This window comes from Carlito syrichta, unplaced genomic scaffold (assembly GCF_000164805.1).
Source record: "Carlito syrichta isolate Samal-C Ts95f unplaced genomic scaffold, Tarsius_syrichta-2.0.1 Scaffold311871, whole genome shotgun sequence".
Lineage (NCBI taxonomy): Eukaryota > Metazoa > Chordata > Mammalia > Primates > Tarsiidae > Carlito > Carlito syrichta.
In genome coordinates, this window is record NW_007255967.1 from 834447 (window position 1) to 852218 (window position 17772).

Sequence of the window (17772 nt, forward strand, 5' to 3'; positions counted from 1 at the left end):
GTTTTTATTGTTTGGCTATTGTGATTTAATGCTGCTATGAACATTAGTATACAAGTAATCTGTTTGAGTGTGTGCTTTCAATTCACTTGGGTATATACCCAGATATAGAATTGCTGTATCATATGATAATTATATGTTTAATTTTTTTAAGGAACTGTATTATTTTCCATAACAGCTGTACCATTTTATATTCCTACTAGCAGTACATAAATCTTTCAATTTCTCCACATCCTTGTCAACATTTGTAATTTTCTGTTGTTGTTGTTGTTATTTTATAACAGTTAACAGCTAACCTAATGAGTATGAAGTAGTAATCCATTGTGGTTACTAATGTTTACTGATATTGACATATTTTCATGTGCTATTAGCCATTTTTATATATTCTTTGGAATAATTTCTATTGAATCCTTAGTGTTTATTATTAATATTATTATTATTATTATTTGAGTCGGAGTCTCACTCTGTCGCCCAGGCTGGAGGGCAATGGCACGCTCATGGCCACCGCAGCCTCGACCTGCTGGGCTCAGGTGATCCTTCTGCCTCAGCCTTCCAAGAATCTGGAACCACAGGCACATGCCTCCACACCCGGCTAATTTTTTGATTTATTGTAGAGACAAGGTCTCACCATGTTGCTCAGGCTGGTCTCAAACCCCTGAGTTTAGGCAATCCTCTTGCCTCCACCTCCCACAAGTGCTAGGATTACCAGCCCTTTGTTTATTTTTAACTGAATTTTGTTATCTTTATTGTTGAGTTATAGGTGTTCTTTCTATAACTCAACTCTGGTTATTCATTTCATGAGGTATATAGATTGCAAATGTTTTCTCTATAATAGTTTTTAGTTTATCTCTTTGTATAGTTTTTAGAGTGATTACTCTGAATATTTCAATATGTATATTTTTATTTATCATAGTCTACTGGTACCAACATCTTACCCTCGTAGGTAAAATATGGAAACTTTACTTCCAATCTGTCCTTTTACCTTCCCTACTTTCATATATAATTGTTCTGAGTATCAGAAGGCATTTTAATATTTGTTTCAATCATATGATATGATTTATGAAACTCATAAGTAAAGGAATTATGTAAAGTCTTATTTCTACTCTTTTTCTTGCTCCTTTTTTCCTTATGCTTCTAGATTCGTTTATTGTTTCTCTCTGTTTGAAGAATTTCCTTTAGCCACTATTTAAAGTTAGGTTTGCTACTGACAAATTCTTGTAATTTTCCTTTGCATATGAGTGTCTTATTTTTTCTCTTTTTTCCTGTATATAAATATATTGTTTCTGCTGAATATAATAATTTGCTGTTGACAGTTCTTTTGTTTCATCGCTTGAAAACTGTTTTGCCACTTTTCTCTGGCCTCTGTGGTTTAACATTCAAAATCTGCTGCTATTAAAATGTCTGTCCTCCTGTAAGCATACATTCTTTTTCTCTAGCTGCTTTCCAGATATTTCCTCTGTCTTTTCAGAAGATTATTTATAGTATTTCTTAGTGTATACATTTTGGATTTATTCTCTTTGAAGTTTTCTCAGCATTGTGAGTGTGAATGTGTAGTTCACCAGATTTGGAGAGTGTTCAACATTTATTCCCTTAAATATTCTTTCAGCCTCAGCCTCACTCTGTTTCTGTGAATTTGGATCTTTTTGGATAGTCCTACAGGCCTCTGTTCATTTTTTAAATATTCTATTTTCTCCCTGCTGTTCAGATTGGGTGAATTCAACTAACATATCCTTATGTTCATTGATTCTTCTGTCATCTACACTCTTCTTTTGAGTCTCTCTACCAAGGTTTTGTTTTTGTTTTTAAATTTCCATTATTGTGTTTTTCAGTTCTATATTTTCCATTTGCTTCTTTTTTATAACTTCTACTTCTTTGCTGAAATTTTCTATTTTTTCATTTGTTTCAAGATTCATTTTTTATTTATTGTTAAAATAGTTTTATGATAGCTGTTTAGAACACTTATCAGTTAATTTAAGCATCTGATTCATCTCAGTTTTAGTGTCAGTTGATTGTCCTTTCTCATTCAAGTTGTGATTTTCTTTATTTTTGTATGACAGATTTTTTTTTAATTGTACCATGGGTCTTTTGTCTATTAAATTGGGAAAATCTGGTCCTATCCTATTTAAATCTTATATTTTAGCAAGCAGTCACACTGTTAAGTTTAGCATGTGAATCCTGACTACTTTTGTGGGCTGTGGTTCCAAAGGGCTGTAGTTTTCAATGCTTTCCATTGCTGTTTTGGTTTGCTGGGTTCATCTGGTGCTGCTGGGATTTCCACTGGCCTCCACTGGCACTGCATAAGTGATCTTGATGAGTTTTCACTGACTTGGCCTCTGAGTGTCTCTTAGTGAGGAAGGAGCATCTTAGATCTACAAGAATAAAAAGGTTCCTCAGACCACTTCTTGTCAAGAATTTGAATTTTGATGAATGGAAATGTGAATAATAATATATGAAAAAAAAATAAAAATAGAAAAGAAAGGTATGGAACAAGGACACTGAAAATGGAGAAAAAAAGTTACTCTCCTTCACGACATTTTCCAGAGATAATTCTGCAAACTTTCCATCCATGATAGAAGCAAAGGAAACAAAAAACAGTTTCTTGGTGTTCCTTTTCACTGTTTTGACACTCAGAATGGACTAGTTCACCTAATTACCATATCAACTGTATTATTGTCCTCTATTTTAACCGAAATTGTATTGGGATGGCATTGACAATGGGAAGTATTTGCACAATTTACTTCTACTGAATCTGCTGCCCGTTGTGAACCATGAGGGAACTGAAGGAAATAAATTGCAACAAACTGCATTATCTTACATCACTCTGTATTATGCTTTCACATGGATTAGCCAACCCTGCTCCCTGAAACTTATTTTCCTCACTGGGTCTTCTAAGGCACTGTAAGGACTAGAAATGAGTATGGATAATGCAAGGCAGTTCAACTACAGTTGCTAACTTGTTAGATTTTTCTCCTGTGGTTGTCATTCAGTGTGTCTTTTGAATGCAGAGATGTATACATTTGCCCTTCAGAAGTAGTGAATAAGGAACTCATCATAGATGAAAGCGTACTTCTGAAGAGCAAAGATGAGTGGTCATGAATGTGTAGCATTAAATTATATTTTGTGTTCATATGTCTTTTTGTTGATAACATTAATTAAGGTGGCTTAGTGCTGGCCTTCAGTGGGGACATATCAGCGATTCCTACATGACATACTTATCAGTGGAGAGTCAGACTAAAGCATTTAACATCTTGGAAGACAATAAAATATACTTTGTGGTTAGCTCAAAACATAACTATATTATGTTTCCCAAAAACTCTAGTTAGTGCAGATAATGGTGTGCATTGATGTTGCAAAATATTGTAATTAAAGAATAGGCTTAGTAGTGTACTTTAAGCTGCACTGCTTTTTGATTTTCATTGTTAAATAGCTTTAGGGTAGCTATTTCTATTCAGACTAATAGCAAATGCAACCAGCCTTTGTAACCAAGAGCTCAATTTTGCCACTTCATTATAATAATTATTGGCAAGAGGAAGAGGTCATGTATCGATTTAGAGGCAAATTTGCACTTTATTATTGTTATTTCTCTGCCACTGGACATATTGATATAAAATAAGGTATGTAACATTTAAAAAGACTTTAAATGGATTAATTTCAGAAAATTTAACTGGAGTTTGGGGATTTTCAATTATTCAATTATACTTATAGATGAACTTGGCTTAGCAGCTATGGAGAATGCTTTTTAATTGTAATTGTTAAATATTGTAGAATTTGCTAAAAGAAGTTTACTTTGAGGAGCAAACGCTTTCCTTTAATCTGTATGACTCATATTTTATCCTTAAGCTCCTTGATAACAGAGACCGTATCTTCTCCATCTCTCTGTTGGTACCACCTGACTCACAACATCTGTTTATTGCTACCCAAAATTCTTCCAGTGTAATGACTTGGCTTAGATTATATTACAAACTGTAGATAAAATAATAAGCTCTTCTGTCTATTAGATAATATAGCTGGATCATCTTTATTTCAAGCCAGTGCATGTTAAAATCACCTTTTTCAAACCAGTGATTAATTTCAAAGTAACATAAATTCATATAACGTTTTGTCATTTAACAATCCACTAAATTTTCCCATTACAATGCCAGGGCACAAAGCTTCATAAGGGCAGGAATTTTTTGTTTGCTACCAATCTCCAGGGCTTAGAACAATGTCTGCATACAGTAGTCATTTAATATTTGTTGAATGTATGAATACACTTTTTGAAAATTTTTATTTTAATGATGTGGGGTGCAATTCAGGGTTAGGTGCTTAAGTGGTCATCATACAGGTAAAGTTTGGTGAAACAGTGAAAATATAGCTGTATAGGTTGCTTTTTTTGTATGAGATAAAGACCCCAAATTTAGTGCCAGAAAATAATAACTGTCCCAGGCTTGCTATGAATTTGCTGTGTGATCTTAGGTATGCCACTTAATCTCTCTGTGCCTTTCTTATCCATGAAATGAAGGAATTAGACCTGAGGAATGATAAAGCCCAAGCCTCATTTTAAAATGCATAATTCACTAATTCATGATGAGCAGCATGCATGTTGTAAGTGGCTGGCTGGGAAAAGAGTTGCAGTTTGGGGCCGCGGAACCAATGTTGCCAACTGGCATCTACGGTCTTGGAACTAAGACTTTGGTCTCTTTGGCAACTAAAATTTGGCTGGGACAATTGAACTAGTCACTAACTTGATTTTTACAAAATAAGACTCTTCTATACTTTGGCACAGAAAATTGATTTTTAAGAATAAGGAAAACTAATTCTGACACAGAAAAGTGAAATGTAACATAATGATAAAAAGAACTAGATTTAAATCCTGGCTGCAAAATTTTCTCTGAGACCTTGTTGGCCAAGTAACATGCCTCAATTTTGGCATTTGTAAGATGGGATAATGATAGCAATGTCTAAATGAAGAAATGTATTTAAAGTTCCTGGGACATGATACGTTTCTAAAGTCTTACAGCCAGGCTGATACAAAGGAATTAGAAAGATGGGGTGAAATGAATTCACGAAAAATAAATCTATACAATTGACTTGAGACAAATGCTGAGAGGTGGAATTGAGTTCAGACTGCCTAGTTCTGGATCGTGGGATATCCACTCAACAGGTATAACAATTTGGTCAGTTTCTTTACATCTCAGTCCCCTGTTCTGCAAGTGGTGATAATGATTGCTACCTCATTGGTGCTATTATAAATTTTAAGTAAAATAATCTATGTAAGATGCTTTGAACAATGTCTAGCATATAGTAAGTACTCAATAAATGTAGCTTTTTCTATGGTGTTTTATTAAGCTTGTCTGGGAGTGAGGAGATTATGGGGGCTGGGTTTTGAAAGAGATGCAGAAGACAGCCCAGTGGATGAAGAGAAAGTAATGAGAATTCACTGGGGTCAAACAGATTGTTTGGGCTAGTGGGCTTAACCCTTGGAGATTTTAGGAAAGAAATGCCTTGTAAGACATTGAGAGTTCCCACTTAAGTCATTGACAATAAATATTGTAGTCTCTAATTTCTACCTATGCTTGGATGGTAAACCTTCCTTTTAACCAATAACTCTGCCCTAGGGAAAAATGATTTTTAATCTTATGCACACAAATTAGAAGATATTGCTAAATAATGCTGTGCAAATTATAAATAGAATATCAATTTTTTGGTAACAAGGCAACATTTGTGCTATCACAATGAGTCATTATACACTTTTGGCTCACCGAGGATCCCAAAACTATCTTGTTTACAGAGAAGTGAGTGGGTGAGGGTGCCAGTATCTTAATGGGTCAGCACAGAGAGTCCTTTAACCAAACTCCTGAAGCTGTCAGGTGGCCACAGGCAGACTGAGATATAAGGGCAGAAAGGAAGAAAACAAATCAAAATAATAAAACAATAAAATGCAGGCTGAATTTTCAACTAGCACTATTCATTTTAAAGTATATTTTTTTGGTGAGCTTTAAAGAAATATGAAATAAGCCCATATATGTTATGATTGGGAGGCCTTTTTCAATTAACTAGAAAAAAATCTGGTTATGTTTGAAGACACATTACTTCACTTTAAAGAAATAATGTGTAATTGTTCAGAAGTATAATCCCTTGTTCTTCCACATAGGTTCAGATAGGTGTTCCTTCTTAGCAGAAAGTAACAGGAAGTTTTCTACTTTAAAAACACATTAAGATCATGTAGGCATAACAAGTGCTTCTTTTTTTTTTTAGTTGGAGTCTCACCCTGTTGCCCAGACTGGAGTGCAGTGGCCGCTCCCAGTCACCGCAGCCTCAACCTGGTGGGCTCCAGCAATCCTTCCGCTTCAGCCTTCCGAGTAGCTGGAACTACAGGCACACGCTACCACACCCGACTAATTTTTTTGATTTATTGCAGAGATGAGGTCTCGCCTGCCCAGGCGGGTCTCGAACCCACAGACTCAGGCAGTCCACTCATCTCGGCCTCACAAAGGTGCGGGATTACAGGCTGAGCCACCGAGCCCAGTGCTTCTTTTATTTAAAAACAGCTTTATTGAGATATGAGGGATATACAAAAAGCTGTACATATTTAATATACGCAATTTGATGAGTTGAGACATATGCTTCTTTAAATAATCCTCAAAAGTGTCAGGTGTCATTATTCACAGCTTAGAATACATTCCCCTCATCTCTCAGTTTTCTCTCTTCCTCAGCTGAGTGTTTGACCTTGAGAGTAGTTGAAATGAAAGATTAAATTAATTCAACTAAATTAAATGGGAAATCAAATTAAGTTAAAAACTGAGGGACTTCTGAGGAGATTGACTTGAAGTAGGAACTTTGGTCATGTGTTCAAGGAGTCCATTAGGAAAAAGAAAGAAGACACTGAGGAGAAGAGAAAGTACTAATGTCGTTTGCAATTGTGCTTGGATTTTCAGAAGCAGGAAGCCCATTTCCAAAATCTTTTTTTTTTTTTTTTAATTTGAGTCAGAGTCTCACTCCGTCGCCCAGGTGGAGGGCAGTGACCCACTTACCGCCACCACAGCCTCGACCTGCTGGGCTCAGGTGATCCTTCCGCCTCAGCCTTCCAAGTAGCTGGCACTACAGGTGTGCACCACCACGCCCAGCTATAAAATCTTATATCTAATATTTAAACCATGAGTTAATAAAGCTCTTGCATAGTGTGTGCCAGTTCATTGCAACAGGGTGAATGTCACCAGCTACATAATTTGCAGGGCCAAGCACAGAGTGAAAATGCAGGTCCCTTGTTCAGAAGGCAGGAACAAAGGGGCATTACAGATATGGAAGTATAAAACTGTCTTCCTTCTTCTGCCATCCCTCTCTTGACTTGTCCTAGTGGTTTTTATTTTTTACTTAATGTTGCTCCAAGTAAACAAAAAACAAAAGTATAATCTGTTAGCACTTTCTATTCATCTTTATGAATATTCTGCAATGCAAATATAAGAATATTTAATTTACATGTAAAATCACCAATAATTACATATTTTACAGGTCATGCATATGTATTTTGTTCTTACCAAAGCAGTGGAAAAGCTACACAAAACTTACACAACTGTTTTTCTTTCATCTCCGGGTACACTTTTGGCTCATGAAGAGTAAGGAAGAGCTGTAAGAAAAAGAAAGGTGGATTGCCCTTCTTTTTCTTTCTGTGTCATCCTTTTCATCATAAGTGGTTGGCTAATACAACCCACTTGAGGGGGGACTCAAAAAACGGAATTTGTTTTTTTAAAAACTGTGTATTTATTCGTCTATGTTTAAACTTCAGTCACCTTCAAAATATTCTTTGTTTGGTGCAGTACACCTATCAAGATGCTTTTTCCATTGCTCAGAACAGTTTTTGAACTCATCAGCTTTGATACCTTTTGGTGCTTCTGCTGTTTTTTGTTTCACCTCTTCCACACTGGCAAAATGTTTCCTTTTGAGGACCTTGTTCATTCAGGGAAACAAAGAAAATGTCACTTGGGGTAAGAGCAAGTGAGTAGGGAGGGTGGAGCACAGGAGTCATGCTGTTTTTGGTCAAAAACTATGAAACACTAAGTGCGATGTGGACAGGTTGTTCCTGTAAATTGCCCATCATGAAATGGGCAAATGTCTTGAAAGACTCTCAAAATAGTAATAATAATAATAATAATAATTCCCTGAAGTCAAATACAGTCTCTCACAACAACACTAGCTGGTACATGGATGCCGATGGGTTCCTAGTATACTTACCTAGCAGGGGAATCATGTACTACCAGGGGCCCGTCCTCCAAAAAATAATTCCAGTTTTGGGGGATACCCCTTAAACAAAGAAGAAAGGATACAAGAGGGTTCCTTGGTCTTCTGTGTCTCCTAGAACTCGTTGCCTTCTTACTAAGTTTCAACCAAGTTATGGATCCAGTGACGTGTGACCTCTTGGGACTGCCAGCTTCCCCACTCACTCACAGACGTGAGTTCTCATTGAATCTCACTGAACACCCATGAATTGTGCGCCCACCAGAATTCACCATCGTGAGCACTATGGGTGCACAAGACAGGCAAGAATGTCTGAGGACATGCATCGTATGCAGACATCCCCTGTTTACTCGTGCCCAGGATCTCCTTAGACTTTACCCATTAAACTGGTTCAGCCTCTAACTCATGAAACAGATCACGGGGCCTTTCTGAGCACAGTGTCCTATGCCATGTGGGTCGCACACCCAAGAATCCAGCCTGCAGTGAAGTTTCTTATGCACAGCTGAGGAATCAGCTGTCAAAATGGTTTTTAAAGGAAGTGGAAACTGGCTAGTTTTCTTTTTTTTCTTTTTATTTATTTATTTATTTATTTGAGTTGGAGTCTCACTCTGTCACCCAGACTGGAGTGCAGTGGCCTCTCCCGGCCACTGCAGCCTCAACCTGCTGGGCTCCAGCGATCCTTCTGCCTCAGCTTTCCAAGGAGCTGGAACTACAGGCACATGCTACCATGCCTGGCTAATTTTTTGATTTATTGTAGAGATAAGGTCTCACCAAGTTGCCCAGGTGGATCTCGAACCCACGGGTTCAAGCAATCCACTCGCCTCGACCTCCCAAAGCACTGGGATTATAGGCTGAGCCACCGAGCCTGGCCTTTTTTTTTAATTTTTTTTTATTAGGTGATCTAACACTGTCTCAGACACATGGGAACACATGGGATAAATGCAGAATTGTTCTGAAGTTTATTTTACTCTAGATCTGCAGGGGTGAGAGGAACAGGAAGCAGTTAGATGGTTTGCCACTGTATTCAAACATACATGATGTTTTATGGAATATAATGTAAAATTTAAGCAAAATTTTAAGATAAAATATGAGGCCGAGTGCAATGGTTCATGACTATAACCCCAGTACTGTGGAGGCAGAGTCAAAAGGATTGCCTGAACCCAGAGATTCAAGACCAGGCTGAGACCTCATCTCTCCAGCAAATCAAAAAATTAACTGAGCGTGGTAGCGTGCACCTATAGTTCCAGCTACTTGGAAGACTGAGGCAGAAGGATCACTGGAACCCAGCAGTTCGAGGCTGCAGTGACCATGAACGTACCACTGCCCTCCAGCCTGGGTGACAGAGTGAGACTCCGACTCAAAAGAACAATGTCAGATAAAATATGTGATTTTAAAAAAATGATGATGCTGCTTATTGGGTAAAAGAGGTACTTGGGTGAATTAACTTAAGAGAAACTAATTGAGTGGAAAGACAGCTACACTGAGCGTTAAAAGGCCTTGGGGCCTAGACCTGGCTCTCTGCTCCTGGCAGACAATGACTTCAAACTCTTTCGTCTCTCTAGTTTTCACAGACTTCATTTGTAAGATAGAGATTGAACACAGATGCTTTCCAGTTTAAAATTTTTTCAGTTTATAAATCAAGAAACCCATTTTAAAAATACAACTGTAGATTTTAAAAAATCCTCCCCAGAACTTACTGAGTTCCTCAGCCATGCCTTCCAGAAATATGCTTCCTCAGCTGTGCACTTGGCCCTACAGTCTAAATGATCATCTTTCCCATATTTCTGCATCTTCTTCATCCCAAAGTACTAGTCATTATTGCTAAATGAAATATTCTTAAATACTAGAAGATAAAGTAAAGAAAAAATAATAAGCTATATGTCAAAAAAAATCCAAGAAGATTTGAGAAAAGTTGAGGAACTTTATAAACCCATGGATTTATTTCTGTTCTGTTTTCATTTTTTTCTTTGAATCTTTCAGCTCTTGCCCAAATGAAAATTTACCTTGCCGCTAGGAAGTTTTGTTTTATGACTTAGTATTACTATTGATATTTTATCAGAAGATCAGTTTTCTAATATTTTAAAAAGGACTGCCAACTTATAAAGTATAATTTTATTATGTCTTGCAGAAAATTGACATTTTTTACAGAAAGATAAACTCAATCTTAGGGAAATTTTTTTTAAAAAATACTTTTGAAAAAGTAGGACACAAAAGGGAATTCATATATGTTGGGTTCCTTCTATGTCCCAGGGACTGTGCTTTACATATATTATTTTTTTTAACCCCTACATAATCACATCTGTGGTAGATGAAAATAGAATATGATCAGTTACCTATGCTATGCCAGAAAGCTTTCAACGCAAACTCCAACCCAGACTTCTCTCCCTTGTTCCAGTGCTATATGTCCAACCATCGACATGGCAAGTCCACTTGCATTGACAAGGCAAAATCAATATGGCCACACTGAACTCTTCGTTCTGTCCCAAAAGCCTGCTCTAGCCACAGATGTCAAGTGATGTCACGGCCACTCAAGTGATGGGTGATGTCAAGGTCATCTCAAGGGATGTCAGGGCCACTCTTTTGGCTTAGGCTAAAAACCTCGAGGTCATCCTTGTCTCTTTCTTTTTTCATCTCTGCCACCCAGCCCATCAGGAGATCCTGTCAACTCTCACTTCAAAACAAGTTCAGCATGGATCTGATCACCCTTCTCCCCCGCCTGAGTCTGAGCCAACACTACCTCTCCCCAGGTGACTGACGAGCTTTCTGACTACCTACATCCTGACCCCACCTATGTTCTATTCCCAAGCAGCAACTGGGATGAACTATTTGAAACATAAGCCATGTCACTTGTGAGTTCAAACTCCTGCAATGACCCCATTTCACTCTCAGATTAAAAGCTAAAAAGCCTTGAGCCACCCCTTGATTCCACTCTTTTCTCCACCTCCCCACAACATCCCCACTGCCCACCATTTTCTCTTCTACTAATCTCCTCCCTCACTTTACCCCATCGCACTGACTTCCTTGCAATTCCAAGACCAGCCAGGCAAACTCCCACCTTAGGGTCTGAACTTTTGCAGTTCTCTCTGCCTGAAATATTCTTCTCTTGCGTGTGACTAACTCTGCACAGCTTTCACGTTTTGGGTCAGATTACACTTCCTTGGTGAGGTTCCCTCACCTACCCACCTCTTCCAACCGATGCACATTCCTGAGACTCCTGACCTTGGTCTATTTTTCTTACATCTGTAGTATGTTTCACCTTCTCAACTACTCTATAATTTACTGCTTCACCATGTTTATTATTTATTTTCTGTTTAGTCATCGTCACTAAAATGAAATATTTACTGATGTATTCCCAGCTCCTTGATAATGCTGGGTGTATGCTGGAATGATTGAATGAATGACTGGGTGAATTGATGGGTGACTTTATATATCCCTCATACTAAACTGACTAAGATTAATTAGGATGTGTTTTCCGAATAAAGACATTCAAACTCGGAAGCTAAAAGAGACCTCTTTGAGCTAGACATGCTCCACTTTATCACAGTTCAAAACATGTATTTCATGAAACTATAGATATTCCAGAAAATGCAGTGCATTTATAGTTTGCATTCCCCTTTCTCCATACTCTCAACCAATTGTTTTGAATGAACCTCTTAGAATACTGTAACTAAGGTTGCTGGCTTACTGTGTCACTCACAATGAATGAGGTGTATTCATTTGACCTCTGGCTGCAGAGTTACAGAAACAAACCACCTTGAGCTAGCTTAAGACAATTTTTAAGATTAACTATTTTTAAAGATTTTTTTTAAGTAGAATCTCCCTTAAGGATATATGAGCTCATGGAAGGCACAGGAAAAAAAATGAAGAAACGGGAGCACAGGCATGTGAGCTTAGAGAGTTCTCACAACCCCTTCCATGTGTATCTTTTTCACTCTTCTTTCTCCACAGTTTACCAATATTTGTTCCCTCTATCTGTAGCAGACAAGATGACCAAACTCCACCCATCAATCTTTAACCCAAAGGAGGCTGCAGTCTCCCAGTTCCACATTATGGGCCTGGTTTGGGTGAAACACCTCTCCTGTTCCAATCAGCAATGGCCAGGAATGAGGACTCCACGTGCAAACAACTGAGAGGGGACCCTTTTGAAGACTGTGAGATTAGGAAGTGCTGGGCAGGCCCCAGAGAAAGGGGCTCGGCAGATACCCCCAAAGTAGCTGACTCTAGAAAAAGAGTGGAATAGTGGCGAGTACACTATTGAATCAAACAGCTTAAATCCAAATTTCTGGTTTTTACCTTTCATTTGTGTAACCTCAGTCAGGTTGCTAATGAGAAAGCCTGTGCCAATCTTGTGACACTCAAATACAGTAACTGTAGATTACTTGCTCTTTTACTCTTATTCTTTCTCAGATATAGGGGCTAATTATTTGTTACTTGGTAAGAGGAAACAGCAGGAAGAAAAAGTTAAAAAGGGACTCTTGGAGTAAGGCAAAAGAAAAAATATACCAGAGAATGGAAGTTCTGCATTCTAACCTCAGCCCCTTCACCAAGAAGCAAATGCCTTGGGCAACTCAATTCTCTAGTCTCACTTTCCTTATCTGTATAATAAAGAGATTGGACTGAATCAGCAGGTTTCCCAACCTGCTGGATCAGAAGAATTAACTGGGAGCATTTTCAAAATGCAGATTTCCCTGGCTTACCCATGAATATTCTGAATTAAAAGATTTTGCATGAAACTCCATAATTTGTATTTTCAAGCAGCTTTCCAGAAGAATATGATGAACAACTATATTTGGGAACCATGAGACTACATAATATTTATGACAACTCCTAGTACTTAAAATATTTGTTTACCTCCAAGATCATCAAAAAAAGGACCAAGAAGTTTATCCAGCACCAGTCAGACCGCTGTCAAGATTAAGCGTAACTGGTGGAAGCCCAGAGGTATTGACAGCAGGCCAGATCTTGATGCCCAACATTGGTTACGGGAGCAAGAAGAAAACAAAACACATGCTGCCCAGTGGCTTCCTGGTCCACAATGTTAAGGAGCTGGAAGTGCTGCTGATGTGCAACAAATATTTTCATGCTGGGATTGCTCACAACGTTTCCTCCAAGAATCGCAAAGCCATTGTAGAAAGAGCAGCCCAGCTGGCCTTCAGAGATACCCATCCTAATGTCAGCCTGCACAATGAAGAAAATGAATAGACAGCTCATGTGCATGTCTTGTGTTTAAATAAAACCATAAAAACTGCAAAAAAAATCATTTCCTAACAGTCATTGAACTTAAAAAACACTCCAGTTGTAATAAAATTGATTTCTTATTTTACATATGGGTGTCTTTTTCAGTAGTTGCAGAATCTTTCCACTTTGTTTCCCCAGAAAATCAAGAACAGTGTCTAGTGCAAAATAGATTTTCAGTAAATATTTAGGGATGGATAAATGGTCAATTCTATATGTTCTATAAATTAACAATTTTTTTTATCTCCTGAGTAAGTTAATCCTCAAATATGTGGGAAAGAAATTTCTTTCAGAGTTTGTCTGATTTACTGGAATATTTGAAAATACTTAATAGGATAATAAAATATGAACCAGGACTCATAATCTTCCAATTAGAACTGAAAACTTTTGATCATGGAATCTCCTTTTCATTGTCTATAACATGGTTAAATGAGATATATTTGAATGTAAAGCATTCCTGACATACTTTTTTTAAGTGCTATGAGGTTGTTGTGTCATTGTTTTTCTTGCATTTCACTACCCACCAGCATTTTAATGCCTGTCAAAAACTTCACTAGTCTCAAAATATTGCTTTAACAAATTTTGCAGAGAATTGTATCAGTCTTGAACTTTTTGAATGTCTGATGTTCTTTTTGGAGACAAAAGATATGAGTTTCTAAAGGGACTGAACTTCCAGGTAGAGGACCTGGGAGATATTTCTGCTTTTATGTCTACTAACTGTCTAAAATTGATCAAGCCACATCACCTTTTCTGGCTTCTAATTCCTCTTCTATAAAATGAATTCTACATTCATTCAGGCACCGTAATTCTTATAAGTAATTAGGAGATAAAAAAATTTTAATTGGTGTTTTCAATTTTGAATATCACTACATCTCTACTTAATACCTAGATTTACTATTTTTCTTATTACCTTCTGACACTATTTTAATATACTACCTATGTCCACAAAAATATATTGCTTAAAAAAAATAGAGGCCGGACTCGGTGGCTCAGCCTGTAATTTCAGCACTTTAGAAGACTGAGTCGAGTGGAGTACCTGAGCCTGGAGGTTCGAGACTAGCCCGGGCAATGTGGTAAGATCTCATCTCTACAATGAGTCAAAACTTAGCTGGGCATGGTAGTGCGTACCTGTAGTTCCAGCTACTTGGAAGGCTGAGGTGGAAGGATCTCTGGAACCCAGTAGGTCGATGCTGGGGTGGCTGTGAGTGTGCCACAGCACTCCAGCCTGGGCGACAGAGTGAGAGTTCAACCAAAAAAAAAAAAAAAATAGAAACAGGCCTTTGTAGATATTTTTCAACACAAGAGCACTTTTGTGACCCATCTTTTTCTATGCAAATTTTCAGAAAGGAAATACATTGCTCAGCCATACAGCACTTGATGTGTTCTGGAATAGTTACTTCTTTCATAAGTATGAGCCCAGTTGTAAGTTCCATTTTGCCACTTTCCTAAGGAAGCATTGTTAATAATTAAGGATAATGGCTTGCCTTAGTCATTAGCAAACCCATAGTAGTGCACTTGAGAATATTATGACACGATTGGTATCCTCCTCTGATGTGGAAAGAACTATCCTGGAAAATATGCAATTTTTTAATCCTTCATTTAGTCACAGTTGCTTAGCTGTAGTGTTCATAAAACAAATAATACTCAGGAAGTGAATACAATCTTATATGTGTACTACATCTTACAAAATCAGGTCATTGATGCTTGCATTTCATTACTTTTTAAAGAGAGTATAAATGAGTCTTAGAAATCTATATTGGAGAATATCAAACCTATTTATTATGGTGACATTGCTTTTATTCCATGTGGTTGATTTTATTTTCTAAAAAGCATAAAAATATAAAGTATGACATCATGCAAGAACACTGTCATGTAAATTTTCTGTGAATCTCTCCTCTCACCTCATTGAGTTTAATGGTTATAAGAATACTTAGGAGATCGGTCTTCAGTGTCTTTTTGTTTCAGGCTAGTTATCACATCTAATTATTGCATTGTTATGTTTCAGAACAGTTGAACACCACATAACAAGAGTGATATCAGGTTTAAATAGACCTGCAGTTTGGATCTTTTCCTGCCTTGGAACCAAGAAAAATGGAAAATTGATAATCAAAGGTAAAACTCTCTCATCCATATATATATATGCAATATGTATATCACATTCTTATGGCTTCCTCTTCAGCCTTCCTATGTGAAAAAATGTTTAATAACATGGTATATTTGAACTAAAATATTTCTGGCTTATATTTCCAGACATATGAACAGGCTGCTGAGTGTAAAGCCTGTGTTTTTTAACTTCTTATTTACCTGTACAGAATCTGGACTAGATGTATTTGATATATTTAATCTTCATTGTTGTAAATCTAGAGTGGCATATCGAGCAAATGCCATTTTCATAAATTTATGGACCCAAATGTTGCACATTCGGTTAAGCATTAAATTATGGAAATAAATGACATAGTATCAGCTTTTTTTCTTAGTGTGTTGAACCAATTTGCATTTATTAGCATAGACACGTTCAACATGATCCATTGTGATAAGAAAGACAATGGACACACTTGAGACCACTCTATGATCTTCACTCCTTTCATCTCATTATGTAGTTTTTGGAGGGGCACAAAAGAAGGGTCTTACCATGTATAGGTCAGATATATCGCATAAGTGATATCAGAGCAGATGGGGATTGATATTGCCGAATACTTTAATAGACCATTGTCTTTGTTTGGGTTTCTGACCGAAGACAATGACTTGGATATGGCAATTTATTGGGAAGCTGATCCCAAGGATCAAGAGTTAGAAGCAGATTAACAAGTCCACCGCCATAGCCAATCGGAACTTGATTCCTCCCAAGAGGGGTAGAAATACCTCCCAGAATTTCTGCCAGAAGAAATTCAGCGAGAGGTTTATCAATAGCTTTTTCCCCTTGGTTGTAGATTGCCCCCAGAGGCATGAATTCCCCCACAATTCTGGGCTGAGTTGCCACTGAGTGGGGAGAGACAGTTTTCAGCTGCGGTGGACCCTATAAAGGCAAGGAGAATCCCCCTATAGCTGTGGCTAAAATCAAAAGTGGGCCTGGGAGTATGATGCAGGGAACCAGTGGCATCTGTTAGAGTTCTTTTTACGTTATTTTGAATTTTCCTCCTAAATGAACAGTCTAAAAGAAGAAAGTGTTTTGTGTTTTAAAGACATTAAACAAGCCAGGCTCGGTGGCTCAGCCGGTAATCTCGCGCCTTTGGGAGGCTGAGGTGAGTGGATTGCCTGAGCCCGCGGGTTCAAGATCCGCCTGGGCAACTTGGCGAGACCTCATTTCTACAATAAATCAAAAAATTAGCCGGGCATGGTAGCACGTGCCTGTAGTTCCAGCTACTTGGAAGGCTGAAGCGGAAGGATCGCTAGAGCCCAGCAGGTCGAGGCTGCAGTGGCCAGGAGCGGCCGCTGCACTCCAGACTGGGTGACAGAGTGAGACTCCAACTCAAAAAAAAAAAAAAAAAAGACATTAAATAGTTTTACCCAGTTAGAGCCAGAGTGAACTGTGTTTCAAATTAACTGCATCAATAAGTTGTCTATGTTCAGTAAATGGCATAGTATCAGCTAAGTGAGAAATGCATCTTGGCCCACATATGTATTTGAGACATTATATAATAAAATTTGAAGTATAACTAATTCTTTGGAATAGTTAGAAATAGCATAATATTTAATTATGCCTATACTTGTTACTCACTGTATATTATTTCATTTATTAAAAGGCATCTATAGATACACAAAAAATATAATTATTGTTATAATTATTTGGAAACAACCCTATTTATGTGAAACATGTGACTGAAATTATGTATGTCTAGGCATAATGTTAGATAAATGGTCATCTGGCAAAATAGATTTCCCACATTAAAGTAAATCAGGTTTTTTGTTTGTTTGTTTTACTTTGTTTTGACTTGAAGATACTAAACAGGTTTAAAATCAAGTTGGATAAAGGCTATTGTGCTGTGATCTAGAAGATTATATGTTCAGAGGAGTAATATAATTGATGAACTCTCCAAGGAGCAGCTATTAAGAGTTAAAAAAAACAGACAACAACAAACATTTAAACTAATGCACGATATGCAAATTTCTGGTGAAGGAAATGGAAATGGAGGGGGGGAAGAGAAAGGACAGCAAAGAGTAGAAGGGCAGGGAAGCCAGGGAGGTCATGGCAGATGGCAAGGCAGAAATACCAAAAAGAGTAGACTATCTAACTATTGGAATAAAGAGAATCTATGCCAGCAGAGAGATGCTTCTTCAAACAAACCATATCCTGAGCACAGAATGCAAACTGACTGGCCCCAGTTA